Below are 19763 nucleotides of genomic sequence, written 5' to 3'. Positions count from 1 at the left end.
TAAAATTCGTTCTGGCATGTCGCGCAACAGCAGAACTAATATCTCACATGACTTGAGATTCCGTGTGTACTTAACGACATGTGTTAGCCCAAATCACTGACAAGTTTTAAGACAATGCGTTGAGGAGTTACTGAAATGTACCATTTTTTGGTCTCATTTTTGTACTTAACGACGTGTGTTAGCACAAATCACTGACAGTTTTAAGACAATGCGTTGAGGAGTTCTGAAATGTACCATTTTTGGTCTCATTACCCGCTAAAACGACTTCAAAAACTGAGAGGATTGACAACTACACGCTCAGCATGCCATAGCGTTCATGTTAGACAAGATATATGTGAACAAAACGGACTGTTTTGGATAAAGATTTGATTGTTCTGTCTAATGACATGCAAAACATGTTTCGGTTTAGTTGTTCTGATTTGTGTTGTTGATTTTAACACGGGAAGCTTGATTTGGTGAATTTGATTTGTGGGAGGGGGGGGGGGGGGTGTCTGTGTTGCAGGTTTCATTGCATAGACACTACGTCATGAAAACCCAATTTTGTTTCTGAATAAAGTAGGGAAATTAATGGCCTTTTCAGTCATATACTTGGTTTTTCAATCAACAGCCTCATCAGTAAGATCTGCCCTCAAACGCATCTGCCTACTTTTTATGACGGGTAGTGTAGAAACCTCTGCAAGCATTCTCAGCCGAATCAGATGGAAAAGCACAGAATTGTGATGGTACTCTGAATTTGATCATCGTCCCCAGCGAACCCAGGAACCAAGGTGCAAACAGCCTTCCCTTAATGTAGCGGTCCTTCCTGAAAAATAAAGAAAACATATAACTGAGCACCTTCAGTATTCACGGGGATGGGTTTTGGTTAGCGAGGGGAGGGTGTGTGTTGGGGGGAGAAGGTGTGTACGTGTTGAGCAGTGTGTGTGTGTGTGGGGGGGGGGTGAGGAAGCACTTGCTCTTCACATGACCATTGGGATCGGGGATGGTGTGTGTGATATTGTAATCTAAACTATTAAAAAAATCTGTGCGTGTATGAACTTTGTGCTCGGCAGAAATGTTTCTCGATTTTAGTCAAAAACAAGTGTGCCCTCAACCCACACACTTTCGCTCTTCAGCATCAGCACTATACAGTTTGAGTTTCATTGGGAAATGTGTCTCGATTTCAGTCCAAAACAGAACTTTCAGGATCCAAAGCACTCGCCTGTCAGCCTTTCTATTAAAATACATTCAACCCACCACATTTTCCAGTGATGAAGATTCTGGGGATGTGTGTTGATCCCATTGATTTTGGCCATTTCAGATCTGGCCAGTTGTACATGCGATAGGACAGATTCATTCTTATTCCATGTAAAAGCCTGGCAAGATCTAGGATGGTGAGCCAAGGGAAGAATAACTGTATGTGCCTTTAAAATAATTCCAGTAAATTAGTAATGATTTCATTTTATCTTGCAATTTTGTTTTATTTTCCTGTGCTGCATTAGTTCATTCACACTGTGTAATTTACTTTGAGAATAGTGGCAAAGGATTTGAGAAGAGAAAGAGAACTAAAACCAAGCTTTATGTACAATTTTGTATAAATAGTACAAATTGTACTATGCAAGGATACATACAGATGTAAGAATTTATTTTATACAAAGCCGTAATGTTTTTGTGTCAATAAACTTGCATCTCCTGCCACTACTCTCAGATTCAGATGTAACAAGTGTTGACATAGCTGAATGTATCTATCTAGATTGTAAGTGCATCTAATGTGAAACGCAGATCTCTTTACAACACAACGTACAAAAGTCTGCCAAAAACAGCTACACAGCTTCAAACTACTATCACCAGTGCCAATTTACATATCATAAATCAATTTTACAATAACAATTTAATAGGCACAAGCAGGTACTTGGTAGTGGTACAGAAATGTGTGACTTACTCTTCATGGTAGTCTGTAAAGCAGCATGTCCACTCAGTCTGAATCCTCTCCAGAATCCATATATATCTGAATGCAAGAGCTGTATGAACACTTCATCACACATCATCTCTGGTTTCTTAGGAGGCCTGAAAAAACACACCATAAAATAATTAATTAACAATAAATAATAACTGTATTATAATTAAACCACTCGCTCATTGATTCTTTTATCCCCTCTTTCACAATCATAGTTTATACAGCAGCATTTACCTCTGACTCTGTTCATGCAGAGTAAATATCAAGTATTTAAACAGAAAAATAAGTCATTGTTGAATAACCCTTCTAAAAATACACAATAGACACACTTTCAGTGGCAGTGATTCAAGTGAAGTCAGTTTCTTTCTTCATTTGTATACACACAAAAATTGTTTTGGGCCAGTTAGTGTTACTCTTGGCTTTACACACTTACTATATCAAATTATACATGCATTCAGCTTAGAAAACATACTTCTAATGTTGGGAGTGCAGTGTGAGCCAGGACATTTACAGCAAATAAGGATACACAACAGTTCATTCAGAGATAGATTTGCCATTCACTGCATTATATTGTTAGTTGAATGAGATAGATCTACAGCGATGCTTCCATGCATTAGATTAGCTTTGTTTTAGTGTCTACTGTTCATTGCTCCACCGTGGGAAATTCAGTCAACAGTGCACAGTTCCGAAGAAACCGATGCTGCTGTGCATAATCATTGATGCATTGACGATCGTTCATTGTCAATGTCACTGTCAGAAAAACAACAACTGTATCTTTCATCGTCACCACTACACAATGGCTCGTAGGCCTATTTTCCTATGACACTGAACACGGTTTCGGAGACACTCAGACAGTACTGCCTGGCCCATAGATCTAGATCTACCCTTGCTCTCACTTTCTAACAAATGTATTATTGCAATATAATCTGACACACACTCACACACCGAGGCGCACAGACGAACACACACACCGTGGGACACACAAACTACACGCACACAACGGATGAATCTTGCTCTTACCTGTTGGATGATCCAAACCGATTAAAATCAACGACAGGAAGATGTACAAGCCAAATTTGTACAGTCGCTGATGTAAAAAGTGGAAATTTAGTCAATGTTCATAGCAAATCTCCCGACTCAAGGTAGATCGTGTCCCAAATCAGCTGTGCCGGTCACTTCACGACTTGTATTTGAACCCCCTCCAAAGCGCAATCAATGTTTCAACTTCTTTGTCGACATCATTCTTTGGTTCATGCGTCGGACTGCCGAATATTTGATTTTTTTGTACAGCAAAATCAAAGACTGTCATGGCGGCCGCCATTTGTATTTTTGCAATAGTTCGAAACTAAGGAATTTGGTCCTCCTCGGAGGAGGACCAAATTTAGGCAAGTTAGTCACCAACTTAGGTCGGAACATTTGAAAATATCGTGCCATGCATTGCGCACTAGAGCGATAGTTTCGAACTTTGGATTTAGTTCCCAACTAGCTTGATAGTCTCCATTCATGCATTCCACTACAGGTCTCTGCTCGCAAGTTTTGGTTGGACAGTCCTGCAGGAAGTGTTCCACTGGCATTGGAGATGTGCCACAGGGGCACGATGCAGAATCACCAATGTGGAATTTGGTATACAGGTGATGTTTGAGTCTGCAATGGCCTGTTCTCAGTCTCACAATGACCACTTGGTCATCTCTGGGTAGGAGGTAGTAGGCATCCTTTTTGTTGTAGTCTGGGTGTTGGTGGAGCCATCTTCTCTTCTGCTTCTCTTTGACTATAGTCTTGGCCTCTTCATAGGTGACTTCTTCATCCTGTGGGGTCCACCTTCTTTTGCCAGTCGGTCAGCTTCCTCATTGCCCCATATGTTGCAGTGTGATGGAATCCACTGGATGACTGTTTGCTCAGTGGATTGCTGTAAGTTGGTCAGTGCAGAGGCAAGGGTGTTCAGTTCCTTGTTCAGTGGGTTCTGGACTGCTTGCAGGACTGATAAGGCATCAGAGAAGATAACCACTCTGGAGCGGGTTGTTTCCCTGTTCTCGTGTAACATTCGGGCTGCTGTTTGTAGTGCATCAGCTTCAGCCTTGTAGTTCGTAGAGAACTTTCCAGTTGGGATAGCCTGCTGTAGTTGTCTTTCATCCTTCAGTTTGATGACAATTCCGCCACCTCCATTTCTGGTTGCATCTTCAGCTGATCCATCTGTATATGCATGGGTCCAATGTTCTTTGGGATAGACGTGATCTATGTGGTCCAGGGTCACTGCTTTCCTCTCCGCTTCTGTTTGGATGCCCTTTTTGAGAATGCCAGGAATGCTCTCTCTGACTTCGGGGAATTGCTCTCTCTTCCAAGCTGGTACAGTCGAGTGCGTTGGTATTATCTTGTTGCCCTGCTGCATGAGTTCTGGATCCTGTCGTTCAAGTCTCCTCACGTTGTGGAGTGTTTTGGGCACACTATCTAACACTCGTTTATCTGTCTTGTTACACTCTGCTCTTTCTCTGTATTTAAACTTTCGGGTAAATCAGACTTATTAGGGTGTACAAATTCCACTTTCCCTAGTGGTTTGTTTCTATATTCTTCAACACGCTTAAGAAACCGCCACAAGACTTGTTGGTACGACGTTGCCTTATCATGCTCGTTACCCGTCTGGTTGGCCAACATACCCTGCATCGTTTGATCCATTTCCTTTAAACTTTCAGAAGTCGCATCGGTTACAGGAGGGGGAGTGCTGGTAGTAGTCTGTTGTAAAGCCTCCAACACACGCGGTTCTACCAATATTATATTTTTACAGTGCTCCATGACATCAAAGACCTAAAGCCCCAAACAAACTACCAGCAAGTCCAAGAATATGTTTAAGAAGCGCTGAGGCAAATCTTCCTTTTTGAAGAATTGCTTTCCGTTGTTTCAACGGTGTCCGTTTTTTGGCCAAAATACGTAGGTTCTGTTTATGTCGCGATAACTGTTTCTTCTGGGTAGTCGTGACGCGTAAATTACCTTTTAAAATGTTTAGTGAGCATTCACACAAAGTGTTGATCAAATCAGGAGACCCTGCTTTCAAAATAGCAGGTTTCGCCCCGCACAACAGGCGCAATAGTGGTAGATTCCTCTTTACCCGGTTAGACATGATTTTATTTTATTTTTGGAGGTAGACCGTTTGGAGCTGATTGGCGGCCTATACCCCAGACGGGGTCACAGGCGTAGGTGAGGTGAGGTGAGGTGAGACCGTTTGGAGGTCTGGTGGAAAAAGTTTGGTGCGCAAACGCAAATGATCCGGTGTTTCCTGTCGCAGGTCAAACAATAAATAACCATGTGGTACAGAAGTCGCATCTTTAAATGCTTCCTGTACATACTTTAACTTCCCAGGATACAACTGTTTTGCCAAATGCGTAATTTGTGACGCATCTCGAGGGTTTTTAAAAACCACCAAATAATTGTTCTCTGTTCTTTGTTTTTTCCAAACAGGTTTTGTACAATTATATTACACTAATATTTCTATGGTGAGAGCCTTTGGTAAATAGTTTTGTTACTCGTTCATCCGTCTCACTCATCAAATCATCGATAATAATCAGCCGTCTTTTATCCCTTGTCCACTGTTCCACGTTGGGAATACCCTCGGCAAATGTTACACCTTTAATCTGATTATACCCCGGTTACCACTCGCCATTACACCAAACCACCTCGTCAGGAAGCGGCGTCATCACGTTAGGCTTAAAACTCAAAAACTGAGATGCAAAGTGAGATTTTTCGCTGCCGGTCGGACCGGCAATCACACACGTAAACGGATGTCGCCACCTTGCATCCATTTTTAATATTAGCTGAGACTAAATTAACTTACCCCCGTATCTTTCTTTTATACAATTTTCAAACTCATACAAACGGCACCAAACAAAACGCCGCAACAACGAAGAAAAAAAATAATAACCACCTATGTTAGCCGGTGTACTAAGAACCTGTAAGTGAAACCGCTGCCGTCAATCAAACACCTCATGGGGGGGGGCAATTACTGTCATTACCCCAGCTGCGTTAAGCACCAATAGAAAGGAGGGGAGGTAACCCTGTGACATAACACCCTGGGGGGTGGTGATTAGTACCGACCAACCTGTCTGTACAGGCACATGAAATAACATTACAAAGTATGAACTCAATAAAACCGTTTAAACTCAATCCCTCTTTATCACTACTTAAAACCACAGGCACCTTAACCTATAACCTTATGGCACCTACCTCTGCGCATTGTGGATAGGGGGTAGTTTATACGCGATCCTTACTACTAACACACACTCACACATGCACACAACGACGCCCATTTACATAGAAACACCCCCTCGTATAAGCGGGGATGAAAGAGTGGTGGCCAATGACCCAGAACGACTGACAAAAGTCAAAGCTGGCAACTCAGGTTTGTATTCAGGGAAATTTGCACGAAATGCACGCACGAGATACGACTTTTCCTTCTATTTTCTGTCTTTGGGACTTTCATTTGCGTTAGCTCGGTTTGATATGAAAAACCGAAGAAAATTAAGCCCTGCCATTTTGCACTCAGAAACTTTGGAAGTAGCGTGTTTACTCCTCGGTCTCGCTGTAGTACATTTACCCTCATTTACACTTCCTCGTTTGCTTCCAAAGTAAGCTCTTTTTCCGTCCCATGCATGCGAAAGTGAGGATGTACTTCCAATGTCGCTCAAAATTTTGGAAGTAGTCGCAAACTACCCTCAGTTACTTCCTCGCTTTGCTTCGAAATAGGCCCTTCTTCCGGCCCATGCATACGAAAGTGAGGCAAGTACTTCCGATGTCACTCAAAACTTCGGGAGTTGTCGCGAACCTCCCCCATAAGCATACGGGTCCAGGGCCCGTATGCATGAACTAGAAGTAAGAAACACTGGAAGTAGAGGCCTCTTTTCGAAGTGGGAACTCCCGAAGTCAACTTTCTAACACTGTTCACAATGCATGAACTGACTTGAACGCCAAAGTAGTGACAGCGAGAGTATTAAGGTCAAGGTCGGGGAAATTGGGGGAATCCCTACTAATACGCATGCGCACGTTTCTATCAACATGGCAGTCAACGAAAATGGCAAGGCACGTGTGCCGCTCAAAAAGAAAGTAGACACGGAGGGGCGTTCTGCACCTTTTTCAGATGGTGAAATTGCTGTCCTCTTCAGTGACAGAAGTGTTTTACGAAAGAACGGTTATTCTGTCCAAATTTCAGAACAGTTAATTAGAAAAAAACACAGTAAACACCAAGTTTACAGAACAGTCTAACAGGCTGTTAAACATAAAGACGCTGTCTGGTCCAACTGAAATTGCCAAAGAAGTGTCGCTCTCTCTCTCTCTCTCTCTCTCTCTCTCTCTCTCTCTCTCTCTCTCTCTCTCTCTCTCTCTCTCTCTCTCTCTCTCTCTCTCTCTCTCTCTCTCTCTCTCTCTGACGACACATGCACACACAGACAAACGTACACTCATGCACATACTGACACTATGACACAAGTGACACTGACGGCACACATAAACACACACACACCGTGCACTGCACACACACACACGCGCGCGCGCTCGCGCGCACACATATACACACACACACGCACCCATACACGCACGCACACAGTCACAAATAACCACACACTCACTCTCTCTCACTTTCTCTCATTCTCTCTCAATCTACACCCATACACACACTGAAACTATGATGACACAAGTGACACGTCACACACACACACACCCACACACACACACACACACACACACACATACATACATACACACACACACACACACACACTCACCGTAGTGACACACATATACACACGCGCGTACAGTTGAAAGTCAAGACATGATATGATTTTTTCAAAGCATAGGAAGGTTTCTTTTGCAAATGAATAAAATTAACACAGAGGCAAAACCCGGTTTTTGCAGCCGGAATGCAATTGCGGATGCTTAAAAAGGAAAAGAAAAATATATAGCTCCCGGCGGAACTTGAACCCGGAGCGAATGAACGAGAGTCCGGAACCGTTACCACTGCACTATGTTACTCGTGTAGAATAGAGGCATGATGAAAAAAGGCATTCTGAGTTATTCAGTCGTGCTGGTTTGAAAGCTCGCCACCTTCGCCGAATGACTCGAGCACGTTTTTTTCGGTCAGTAACTGATCGAACTGTCGCTTTTGAGTCACTCTGTTTTAAGCATTTCACCTAAATTAAACAAGAATGTCACAGTCCGTGTCTATGGTGCAAGGTAGGAGACCGTCTCATTGTAGCCAAGTTACGACAGTTGCTCGATTGACGCATTTCACGTCTTCGATATTGTGTCTGAGATCATTTCCCAATGAGCTGCCTTTAAAAACGGAATGTCCTGCAATTGTAGTATGCGCTGGAGGTTTCTTTTGGATGGGTAAGGACACTTGAGATGCGATATCGTCGTATAATTATGTCAAGCGAGAGGCCCTTGACATTGGAAGTGGGAACTTCGAAAGCAAAGTTGCCAGCTACTCGGTATGCACGAGCTAAATTGAACACCGAAGTAGTGGCTTCGAGAGTTCTGAGGTCAAGGTCGAGAAAATTGGGGGAATCCCAATTAGTGCGCATGCGTTTGTAAACGGTAGGCTTGGTGACCAGAAGAAACAAATCTCATCGCGAGTTCGTAAATGGGCAAACGTTGATCGCGCTGTAGCTTTTACTATAATTGTTGTTTTTAACTGGTTGAACGAAAGCTGTGATGATTGTCCTTAAATAGAATGACTGTCTATAATAATGATTTCGTTGACCAGAATGTTGGGGACAATAAAAAAAAAAGGTTGTTTATGTGGTAGCGAAGTCGGTTAACTTAAAACTCTTTTTGTAGTGTTTTTTTAATGATTGTGTATCGGTAAAACTGCTGGACAAAAATAGTTTGGTCAGAGCGAATGTTTGTGTTACTGGTAAATTTAAAAAGGCAGAACTCCATTTTTTGGGAATCAAGATATAAGGTGTAGTGAAAAGAAGATAAGTTCAGCGAATTTCATATTATTTGAGAAAATGTGTGTCCGAATTTTTAAAACAGAAAAATTGTTGTACTTAGGTGTTTGTAAATTACGTTTGTCCTCGTTAATTGTGAAGAGGATGTATGTTTATATAAAGTTCAAAGTCAAGACTGGATTTTTGTAGCCTACGTGCGTGTGTGCATGTGTATTAGACATAATACATAGACATAGAACACTTTATTATCTCAATTACGATAAACTCGGGTGTGGTGAATCACAATAAACAGCATAAAACGTAAGAACATGAATAAAATATCAAGGCGCAAATATAGTCAGCTCATCATAGTGTGGGGAGTGGGTACACACACACACACACACACACACACACACACACACATACACACACACACACACACACACACACCACACCGTCGAACACACACATAACGTCGAACACACACACACACACACACACACACACACACACACACACCGTCGAACACACACACACCGTCGAACACACACACACCGTCGAACACACACACACCGTCGAACACACACATAACATCGAAAACACACACACACACACACACACACACACACACACAAACACACACACAAACACACACACACAAACACACACAAACAAACACACACACACACAAACACACACACACACACACACGGCACGCGCGAACACGCAAACAAACGTATGAAGGAACAGACGCACAATTATACCCGCACGCACGCACACACAGGCAGACAGGCACTCGCACAAATACATACACACACACACACACACACACACACACACACACACACACACACACACACAGATAAAGCAATGACAAAAAAAATAGCAGAAACTTACACTTAAACACTCGAACACACACACACACACACACGCACACGAACACGCACACGAACACAAACACACGCACGCATGCACACAAACACACATACACACACACACACACACACTCACACATGCACACAACGACGCCCATTTTCATAGAAACACAGTAACCCCCTCGTATAAGCGGGAATGAAAGAGTGGTGGCCAATGACCCAGATCAACAAACAAAAGTCAAAGCTGGCAACTCAGGTTTGTATTCAGGGAAATTTGCACGAAATGCATGCAGAAGATACGACTTTTCCCTCTATTTTCTCTCTTTTGGAGCGTCAGCTCGGTTTGACATGAAAAACTGAAGAAAAGCCCTGCCTTTTTGCACTGAGAAACTGTGGAAGTAGCGTGTTTACTACTGGGTCTGGCTGTAGTACATTTACCCTCATTTACTTCCTCGTTAGCTTCCAAAGTAAACTCTTTTTTCGTCCCATGCATGCGAAAGTGAGGATGTACTTCCGATGTCACTCAAAACTTTAGAAGTAGTCGCAAAATACCCTGAGTTACTTCCTCGCTTTGCTTCGAGGTAAACCCTTTTTCCGGCCCATGCATACGAAAGTGAGGCAAGTACTTCCGATGTCACTCAAAACTTCGGGAGTTGTCGCGAACTTCCCCCATAAGCATACGGGCCCTGGAGTGCGCTAACAGTTTTAAGCCCATTGCCATAAGCCAATCAACTGTTTCACATTACTGGCAACTATCAATATTATTTCCTTGTCCAGATCCTCCCGTGGTGCCAGGAGGGAATGTCACCTTCACTGTAACAGCCGGTGCCACTTATACCATTACCTGTGCCGCCGATGCCTCTCCGGCAATAACCTCAATCACGTGGTTCAAAGATGGCGTCCAAATTAGCATTCCTTCTGGTCGCTACTCCGGTGGGACATCCAGCACACCGCATCTTACAATCACCAACGTGGTGAAAGAAGACAGTGGGGCCTACGTCTGTTCTGCCTCCAACGACATCGGAACAGCAAACGGGGGTGTGAACACACTGATTACCCGATGTAAGTATCGGTCGTTCTTCACTTTTTTCTTCTTTTGTTTCATTTTGTTTCAGACAAAAGGAGTTTGCTTGCTTGTTAGTTTGTATTTACGTGTGTGTGTGTGTGTGTGTGTGTGTGTGTGTGTGTGTGTGTGTGTGTGTGTGTGTGTGTGTGTGTGTGTGTGTGTGTGTGTGTGTGTGTTTTTACTAAGTAAAGACAAATGTATTATTTCCTATTAATTTTGTTAAACCATCTTAGACCTAGCCAGCCTTTAACATGCATGGGTTAAAAACATCCCTCCACTTGACACACATATTAAAAACCAACATCCTGACGGCTTTCTTTGGAGATGTTTTTTGTGTGGATTAATTTCTTAAGAGCCACTGAGCCATTCCGAAATTAATTGATAATAATGTCAACTGTGCACATGCAGCAGTCAGTGATTTGGAATAATAGGCCGTGAAAAGTAGGATATACGCCAAAATGGCTGCGATCTGCTGGCCGATGTGAATCCGTGATGTATTGTGTAAAAGAAATTCCATCTCACACGGCATAAATAAATCCCTGCGCCTTGAATTTGTGCGCGATATAAATTGCATAAAATAAAATTAAAATAAAAAATAAAAAAAATCCCTGCGCTTAGAACTGTACCCACGGAATACGCGCGATATACTCATATTGATTGATTGATTGAAGAAACGTACAGGATGCCATGCAACAAGACATCACAATGGCCGAGCTGAAGAATGCCATCAAGAAGCCCAAAAAGAAGAAGTCTCCAGGTCCAGACAACATTACGAATGAGATGTTGCAACACATAGGCAACTCGGCCCTCCAGAAACTACTGGGCATCTTCAACCTCAGCTGGAGACAGGGACAGGTACCTCAGTGCTGGAAGGAAGCCAGGATGATCCCAGTTTTAAAGAAAGGGAAAAACAAGACCAAAACCCTGAGCTACCGACCCATCAGCCTGACAAGCTGCGTATGCAAAACCATGGAGCGCATTGTCAACCAGCGCCTGCAGCTGTACCTGGAATCAGAAAGCATCATCGTCCCAGAACAAGCCGGCTTCCGACAGCACAGAAGTACGGAGGACCAGACAACACACCTTAGCCAGGTCATAGAGGATGCTTACCAGGCCCAGAAGGTCACCCTGGCCACCTTCATTGACCTGCAGAAGGTCTTCGACAAGGTCTGGAAAGATGGACTCCTTGTGAAGCTCCTACGTTCCGGCGTCAAAGGCAATATGTACCAGTGGACCAAGTCGTACCTGCACAACCGAAAGGCCAGAGTGCTGGTGGACGGTCACTGTGGCCGAAAGGTGCTACTACGCCAAGGAGTTCCACAGGGAGGAGTACTCTCCCCCACGCTATTCATACTCTTCATTAACTCTTGGGGCGGGGATATAGCTCAGTTGGTAGCGCGCTGGATTTGTATTCAGTTCAGTTGGCCGCTGTCAGCGCGAGTTCGATCCCAGGTTCGGCGGAAATTTATTTCACAGAGTCAACTTTGTGTGCAGACTCTCTTCGGTGTCCGAACCACCCCCCGTGTATACTACATTGGGTGTGCACGTTAAAGATCCCACGATTGACAAAAGGGTCTTTCCTGGCAAAATTGCTTAGGCACAGTTAATAATTGTCTACCATACCCGTGTGACTTGGAATAAGGCCGTGAAAGGTAAATATGCGCCGACATGGCTGCAATCTACTGGCCGTATAAAATTTCATCTCACACGGCATCACTGCAGAGCGCCTAGAACTGTACCCACGGAATATGCGCGATATAAGCCTCATTGATTGATTGATTGATTGATTAACGACCTGGTACCAGAGTTGCCCAAAGGAGTCCAAGCGGCACTGTATGCTGATGACCTTGTTCTCTGGTGCTCGGAAGAGTATGCAACCACAGCAACCTACAGGATGCAACTTGCCCTAGGAAAGGTTGCAGCGTGGGCGGAAGACTGGTGTGTGACCATCAACAGGGAGAAGACCACTGCCACTCTCTTCACACTCTCTGCCAAAGCAACACCTGGCAAACTGACCTTGGGGGACACACCCCTGAAATTTGAAGACCAGCAAACATACCTGGGGGTCACCTATGACAAGCGCATGACCTGGAAACAACACATCATGAATGCAGAGGGAAAGGCCAGGAGAAAACTAAACATCATGCGGAAGCTGGCAGTATCACACTGGGGTGCAACCGAGAAGATCCTGAAAACAGTCTACCAGGGGACTGTACGACCGCACCTCGAGTACGGATCAAGCTCTTGGGCAACAGCAGCCAAGACACACCAGCAGGCCCTAGACAAAGTACAGAACCAAGCGCTGAGAATCATCACGGGCGCAATGAAATCAACACCCATACAGAAGATGGAACAGGTGACTGGCATTCCTCCACTGAGCAAAAGGCGAGACTGCAAAACAATGGCACAAGCCACCAAGTACCAGTGCACTCATGACCATCCAATGAGTGACAGACTCAAGAAGATGTCCTTAGGCAGGCTGAAAAGATCGAGCTTCGCTCTGGAGGCAAGGGCTTTGCAGAAGAAACATCAGACAGAGATGCCAGAGCTAGTGGAGCCACCATCTTTCTCCCTTGACGCCCCTCCCTGGGAAGACAGACAAGGAAACCTGGACATACAGACCAGTGTCCCCTACCTCACAACAAAGGACGAGCAGAGCAATGCGACGAAAAAAGCCCTGACTCTTGCCATGCTTGAAGAAAGGTACCCCCAAGAAGCATGGATACGGGTGTATACTGATGGGTCAGCCACAGAGGCCGTCAAAAATGGAGGAGCAGGGGTGTATGTCCAGTACCCCAGTGGAGAGAGGCAAGCAGAGGCTATACCAACAGGCCTCCACTGTACAAACTACAGAGCTGAGGTACAAGCACTGATCCATGCAGCATACACCATCAACGACAGAGTCAACCATGACAACCAGGTGGTCTTCCTGACTGACGCTCTGTCAGTACTACAAGCAATGACCAGTAGCAAACTGCCTCAGCTGGAACACGCTCTACACAACATCAAGAGCCTGAGGACAGTACTGCAATGGATCTCCTCCCACTGTGGTGTACAAGGAAGCGAAGAGGCGGACAGGATGGCAAAGCTGGGTGCAGAAGATGAGCAAGAGAACAACCCTGTGAGCCTGACAGAGATGAAGACCATCATTAAGTCTCTGCACAGGACGCCCCAGCCACAGGACAGCTACCACCTGCTATCCAGACCACAGCAGGTGGTCATCTTCCGCCTGAGAACGGGACACAACAGACGTAACCAGCATCTCCACGGGAAGCTGCATGTTGTGCCCTCTCCCATGTGTTCTTGTGGAGAAGCAGAGCAGGACACGGCCCACATCCTACGAGACTGCAGGAACCACCAGGTGCTGAGAGAGGAAATCTGGCCATTGCCGGAGTCCCTGCACAACAAGCTGTACGGGCCAGTGGCTGCGCTGCAGAGGATCACTAATTATATCTCAAGATCTGGACTCCAAGGGTGATCGGCGATCGAAAAGAAGAAGAAGATTGATTGATTGAATGTTGGTGTATATTCCTGTAGACTGATTTTCTTATAACACGTAAGAGCCTAATCAAACCAGAGATGTTGAGCCGAATCTTTCACAAGGGAAATACTTTTGTGTGTGCTCGAGGTGGTTCTGATTATTCCCATTTTGAAAGTTAAAGTGGGTATAGACAAATGATTTAAGATGAAGTTTGAAAGCTCTGTATTTTGTACAATTGACGCCAATCGGTTCTTTGCACAAATAATTAAATTGCCTTATTTTATTAATCAAAATATGTTTCACCAGTCTTGTTTATTTCCCTTTGGTACTGGTGACACTACTTGTCATCAACCCTTCTTTTCTATTTGCTACCTTTTGCTTTCTCTTTTGTGTTTCTTTTGTCTTCTTCTGCTACTTGTACTCCTACCACCTTCTCTCTCGTCTTGTTCTTGTAAATCGTGTTGTTGTTCTTCTTTTTCTTCTCTTTCGTCTTCTTCGCCTTCTTCTGTTGGGAACTGTTCGTCATCGACTTTCTTTTTAATTGCCCTCTCTTGTTTTCCTCTTCATTTTTCCTCTTCTACTTCTGCTATTCTTACTTTTCTTTTACTTATTCCTCTCTTCTTAATTTTGAAGCCACACATTTCAAACCTTTGCTCGCTTCTTTCTTTCTTTCTTTGTCCACGTTTACCTCTTCCCTGATGACTTGAACAATGCCATCTGTTTGCTGTACCTACAGACCGACCTGTCGTCACAAGCAGTGAGAATCCGGTAGGAGGCGTTCTAGGCGGGGATGTGACCGTCTCCTGCGTGATCGACGCTTACCCGGCTCAAACCACCGTCCGCTGGTACAGCGTGAACATCAACACAGGGTAAGTGATTGCACATGTATGTGATTTTCTCCTGCATGATCGAATCGAGCCCCCCTCACCTCGGATTGTAAGGGTTTAGCGTTAACACAAACACAGTGATGTCAAACGTGATGGTCTCCTGTGTGTTTGACGCTGACTCGCCGTTCTCTAATATCTACTGGTAGGTATAACGTTAACACCGACACAGGGTAAGTGATTTCAAACCCGTCTTTCTCTACTGTCTAAGAGTTTGAACACAAACGCAGAGTAAGTAATTTCACATAAAAGTGTCTCCTGCATGACAGACCTTCTACAAGCCTTATTCCACTGTCCGCTGGTATAACGTTAACACAAACACAAGGTAAAAGATGTCACAGGTTAATTGAACATTGTGACTAAAGTGACATGGTAATACATGCATATGGTGCAAAGAATAACTTTGCATGGACGACAGCACAGACGTTATTGCTTTACAAGTTATTATGAGTTATTTCTAACATGCTGACTGTCAGCAAATGATAACAGACATGTCGCGAACATGGATATCAGCACGAGCCGGAGGCGAATGCTGATATAATTTCTGAGACATGTCTGTTATCATTTGCTAACAATCAGCATATTAGAAATAACGTGTTTTTTCCGGTCTATTTCGACCAAAAGAAATTCCAAAGCGACCCCACGAATTAGACGGAGCAGCCACAATGGCAACTGGGTCGATCTTATCTGATAATGCCTGTCAGTCAAAGTATTCTCGTGACCTGGGTCAGCCAATCAGAGTCAATCACCTGACGTGATGAATATTTACAGGTCAAATGCGTTCACACAACAATCTCAGAAGATAAACTATGTTGGACATGCGTTTCAGTTGCTTCAATATATCTCTTGTCTATCTGAGAGCGACAGATTTCGAAAACAACGCAAGCGAGAAAGGAAATGACGTAAAGATATATTAATTGACGTACATTAAGCGACGCAATTTCACTTGAATCGTCAAAACTTGGAAAAGGACATTTTGAAGTGAGTGGATCAGCATCGCAAACGCAGAGGGTATGTGGTGTCTTGCCGTTCTGTAAAGCGCCCACCGACAAAACTGGCTTTTTTGTATTTTTTAGATAAAGAGTGTGGTATCTGATAGCATTTGAAATCTCATTCTTTAGAAAAAGTCACCTGATAAAGTTAGTTCCAATGTTTACATTGTCTTGTTATTTTTTAGCGTTATAAACAAAAAGGGTCCCTGTCTGAACGTTATAGTATTTAGAGGGTCACCTAGAATCAGTCCTGATTTGTCAAAAAGCGGTATGATGCACTGGCATGTTAATAACAAATCTTGTCTGGGGTGGGGTGGGGGAGAATAAAACCTATGAAGTACATGCACTGTGGTGTTTGTCACAATAGAGACAGAGAGAGATAGTCACATAGACAGAGTGAATACACTACTGCAAAAGACTGGAAGGTGGCTCTAATTACTGATGATGATGCTGTTTCCTGTCCTACATGCCTGAGTTGTTGTGTCTATTAAGGACTAGATAATAGGATACGATAACACTCTATAAATTACACATCTTGAAGAAGTCATTTATTTGCTCACTGGTATTACAGAGGAGAAACAGAAATCATCCCTGTCAATAGTGCTGGCAAGTATTCAGGGGGAACAGCAGCCACCCCGGATCTCACCATCAGGAACCTCGCGAACAGCGACGCTGGGTATTACTGTTGTAAAGTGGACAACGACGTCGGCAGAGGGGAGGGCCCTAACGTTCAAGTTCAGGTCAACTGTGAGTATACTGATCCCCGACATTCAAAAGTCACTCTGGATATAAGTGATCGATTTTGTTTTATATGTGAAAAAGATTGAAACCTGAGGGAATTGGTCAGAAATTTCAACTTTGTGTTTTGAATTTCAATTTACTATTTTGAGGTGAAGGTGTGATCGATCGCCGTCGATTGCGTGCCGATCATTTTCAGTAAATGTTAAGCACGCGTGTTGTCCTAAACTCCCGTGACTTCAAGCCAAATCCACGTGGCCTCGGTCAAAACACGTTGTCAGCGATCACTGCGGGCTGGCAATCATTGCCGCAACGAATTGTGAACTTGAAAGAGTGTATTTTCGAAAGAACAGGGTACCATAGGCATATTACGGGCACACTTATATTAGTTGATCGTCACACTGACAGGTTAAAGTCGGTCAGTAGCAAGCCAGTTGCTGGCTGCAATTGAAATATCATGATAATGAAAAGAGAGAATGGCAATATTCTGTGCTTTACAGTTTTCATTATTATTATTATTCTCATAGAGCAAATCGAGAAAAGAATGATTAAACAAAGAGCGTCGCGCTCAGTTCAATCATTATTTTCAAGATTTGCTGTATAAATCTCTTAGCGCACTGTGATTGTTTTAATAACGATATTGTCAGTAACGTCAAGAGATTAGAACGTTAACAAGGCACATTTTTCTGCGGGCGTTTGGATAATGTTGTGGACAAGTCGAGTTAGATCTACTTTTGTGTGTGCTCCGGCTTTGCCATGCCTGCAAGCTTCTCGCAACAGATGCAAATTTCGGGGGTATTAATGGTGTAATCGCTGTTATTCCCCCCTCTGCTTCTTTTTCTCTGTAAACGTGTAGGGCTAGTTATTTTTCGGTAACTTACTTAACAACCAAAATCACTTACCAACAACGGGCCTGAATCCTCGATAGCTCACATGTTGATGAGCTAGACTTTGAGGGAACTACTTTAGCGATTGAAAAGTTCCGAACGCTCTAATGCTCTAGTCGTATATAGCTATTCTGATGGACACGTGGGGGAATTCGGGGGCTGTGATTGGATGGTCTCACACATCCCTTTTCTGATCATCAAAGCATAACGCTACGGCCGGAAGTTGGCCATTTTTGCCAATATCCAAACGATATCAGCAATAAGCATGGTTCCGGTTTCTTCCACGTGTATAAAGTACACGCATACCTCGCCAGGTTTGTTTCTGTGGCTAGTCGACAGACGATGCCATTTGTTTTGTGTGTGTTTTTGTTGTTGTTTACTGTACATGACATACATTACGTGTAAAATCCAGTTCTTTAACAGAACGAAGATCTGCTGACCAACATTCTCCCTACACACACACACACACACACACACACACACACATACACACATACACACACACACACACACACACCTATTTATAAACATTACAGTAGTAACTAAAGTATTGGCGTAGAAAGGCATTGCACTGCACTTGGCCAGAATTATTGAACAGATCAGTGGCGAGTGGACATCGTCTTAACTGCTAGTGGATAAAAACTCTGTCCAAATCTACAATACCTGGCTTTGATTGTACCGAACCGCCTGTCTGACGGCAAAGGCTGAAACAAACAGCTCGCCGGGTGTGTGGGATCCCGAAGAATGATTGTTCTCAGCCTTTTTAACAGCACGACCTATGTACAAGGAATCCAGGGAAGGCCGATCACAACCTATCAATCTACCTGCTGTCTCTACAATAGTATGCAGGTCGTTCTTTTTTTTCTGAGTTGCACTCCCGTACCAGACAGTCAGGGAGAAGGTTAGCACACTTTCGATGACGGCCCGGTAAAACTGTTTAAGGATAGATGGACTAACACCAAATGTCCTCATTTGCCTGAGAAAGTACAGGCGCTGGTGTGCCTTTTTGACAATGCACACTGTGTTGGTGTCCCAGCTGAGGCTGCTGGTGAGAGTAGTGCCGAGGAACTTAAAAGACTCGACTTGCTCAACCACTTCTCCGTTGATGGTGAGCGGTGCGATTTGGGTTTTCGCCTTTCTGAAGTCCACTACCAGCTCCTTAGACTTCGACACGTCGACACATTGAGTTCAAGGTTATTGTTTGAACACCAAGCCACCAGCCGCTCGACCTCGGCTCTGTATGACGACTCGTGAGAATCCTTGATAAGACATTCGTAGAGTCGTCGGAAAACTTGTAGTAGAAGTGATGTAGTACTAGTACTAGTACTACTATTAGTGGAACTAGATAATACCCCTGTCACACTAGGGCTGCGTCTTCACAGCGTACCCGCGGCGTTGTACATTTCTCAGAGCGCCGTGGGATCACGGCGTGCTCATGGCGTGCTAGGAGTTGTCACTGCGCGTCCACGGCGTGTCGATTAAGCGGAAGTGCGTATATACGACAGGGGAGTGTACTCTGCGTTATGGGGTTGGCTCACAACGCACTGGCAACTTCCTGCAAACGCCCTGCCAACGCTGACGGGCGCGGTAGAAGCGCAGTGACATCTTCAAGGGCTCCGTGAGGTCTCCGTGCAAACGCCTTGCAAACGCTGATGGACGCGGTAGAAGCGCAGTGACATCTTCATGAGGTATCCGTGCAAGCGCCCCCGACTACCACTGCATCCATACTGCGCGCCCACGGAGCTCTTGTAGCTCGGTAGGAGACCTTACTGCGCTGCCACTGCGACCCTAAAGCGTTCCTACCAAGTGCATACCAGAACGCCGAGCGACGGCGCGTACTTTGTGCATGCTCAAAGTGCGCGCCGTTGCATGGCGTTCTTGGCGACTCCAGTGCGTCAAATGGAGATACCACCGCATTGCTCCGGCGTTGCTACTGCGCGCACCTCGGCGTTCTTCATTTTTCTTGGAGGCCGCGGGAACGCCGTGAATATGCAGC

The 19763-nt window shown here is 44.4% G+C and overlaps 2 long non-coding RNA genes across 2 annotated transcripts; one reads left to right on the top strand and one right to left on the bottom strand.

Annotated features, from left to right (window-relative positions):
• Positions 1 to 501: 501 nt before the first annotated feature.
• Positions 502 to 3455, bottom strand: LOC138981335 (uncharacterized). Its single transcript, XR_011460612.1, has 3 exons — positions 2954 to 3455; positions 1919 to 2043; positions 502 to 802 (listed from the first exon to the last, which is right to left on the bottom strand). It is a non-coding gene; the product is annotated as an uncharacterized lncRNA (long non-coding RNA).
• Positions 3456 to 10560: 7105 nt separating this feature from the next.
• Positions 10561 to 16881, top strand: LOC138983277 (uncharacterized). Its single transcript, XR_011461059.1, has 3 exons — positions 10561 to 10781; positions 15003 to 15135; positions 16714 to 16881. It is a non-coding gene; the product is annotated as an uncharacterized lncRNA (long non-coding RNA).
• Positions 16882 to 19763: the final 2882 nt, after the last annotated feature.

This window comes from Littorina saxatilis, linkage group LG12, assembly GCF_037325665.1.
Source record: "Littorina saxatilis isolate snail1 linkage group LG12, US_GU_Lsax_2.0, whole genome shotgun sequence".
NCBI classification, from domain to species: Eukaryota; Metazoa; Mollusca; class Gastropoda; order Littorinimorpha; family Littorinidae; genus Littorina; species Littorina saxatilis.
The sequence above is the reverse complement of the archived record's forward strand: the minus strand, read 5'-3'. Positions and strand labels throughout refer to the sequence as shown.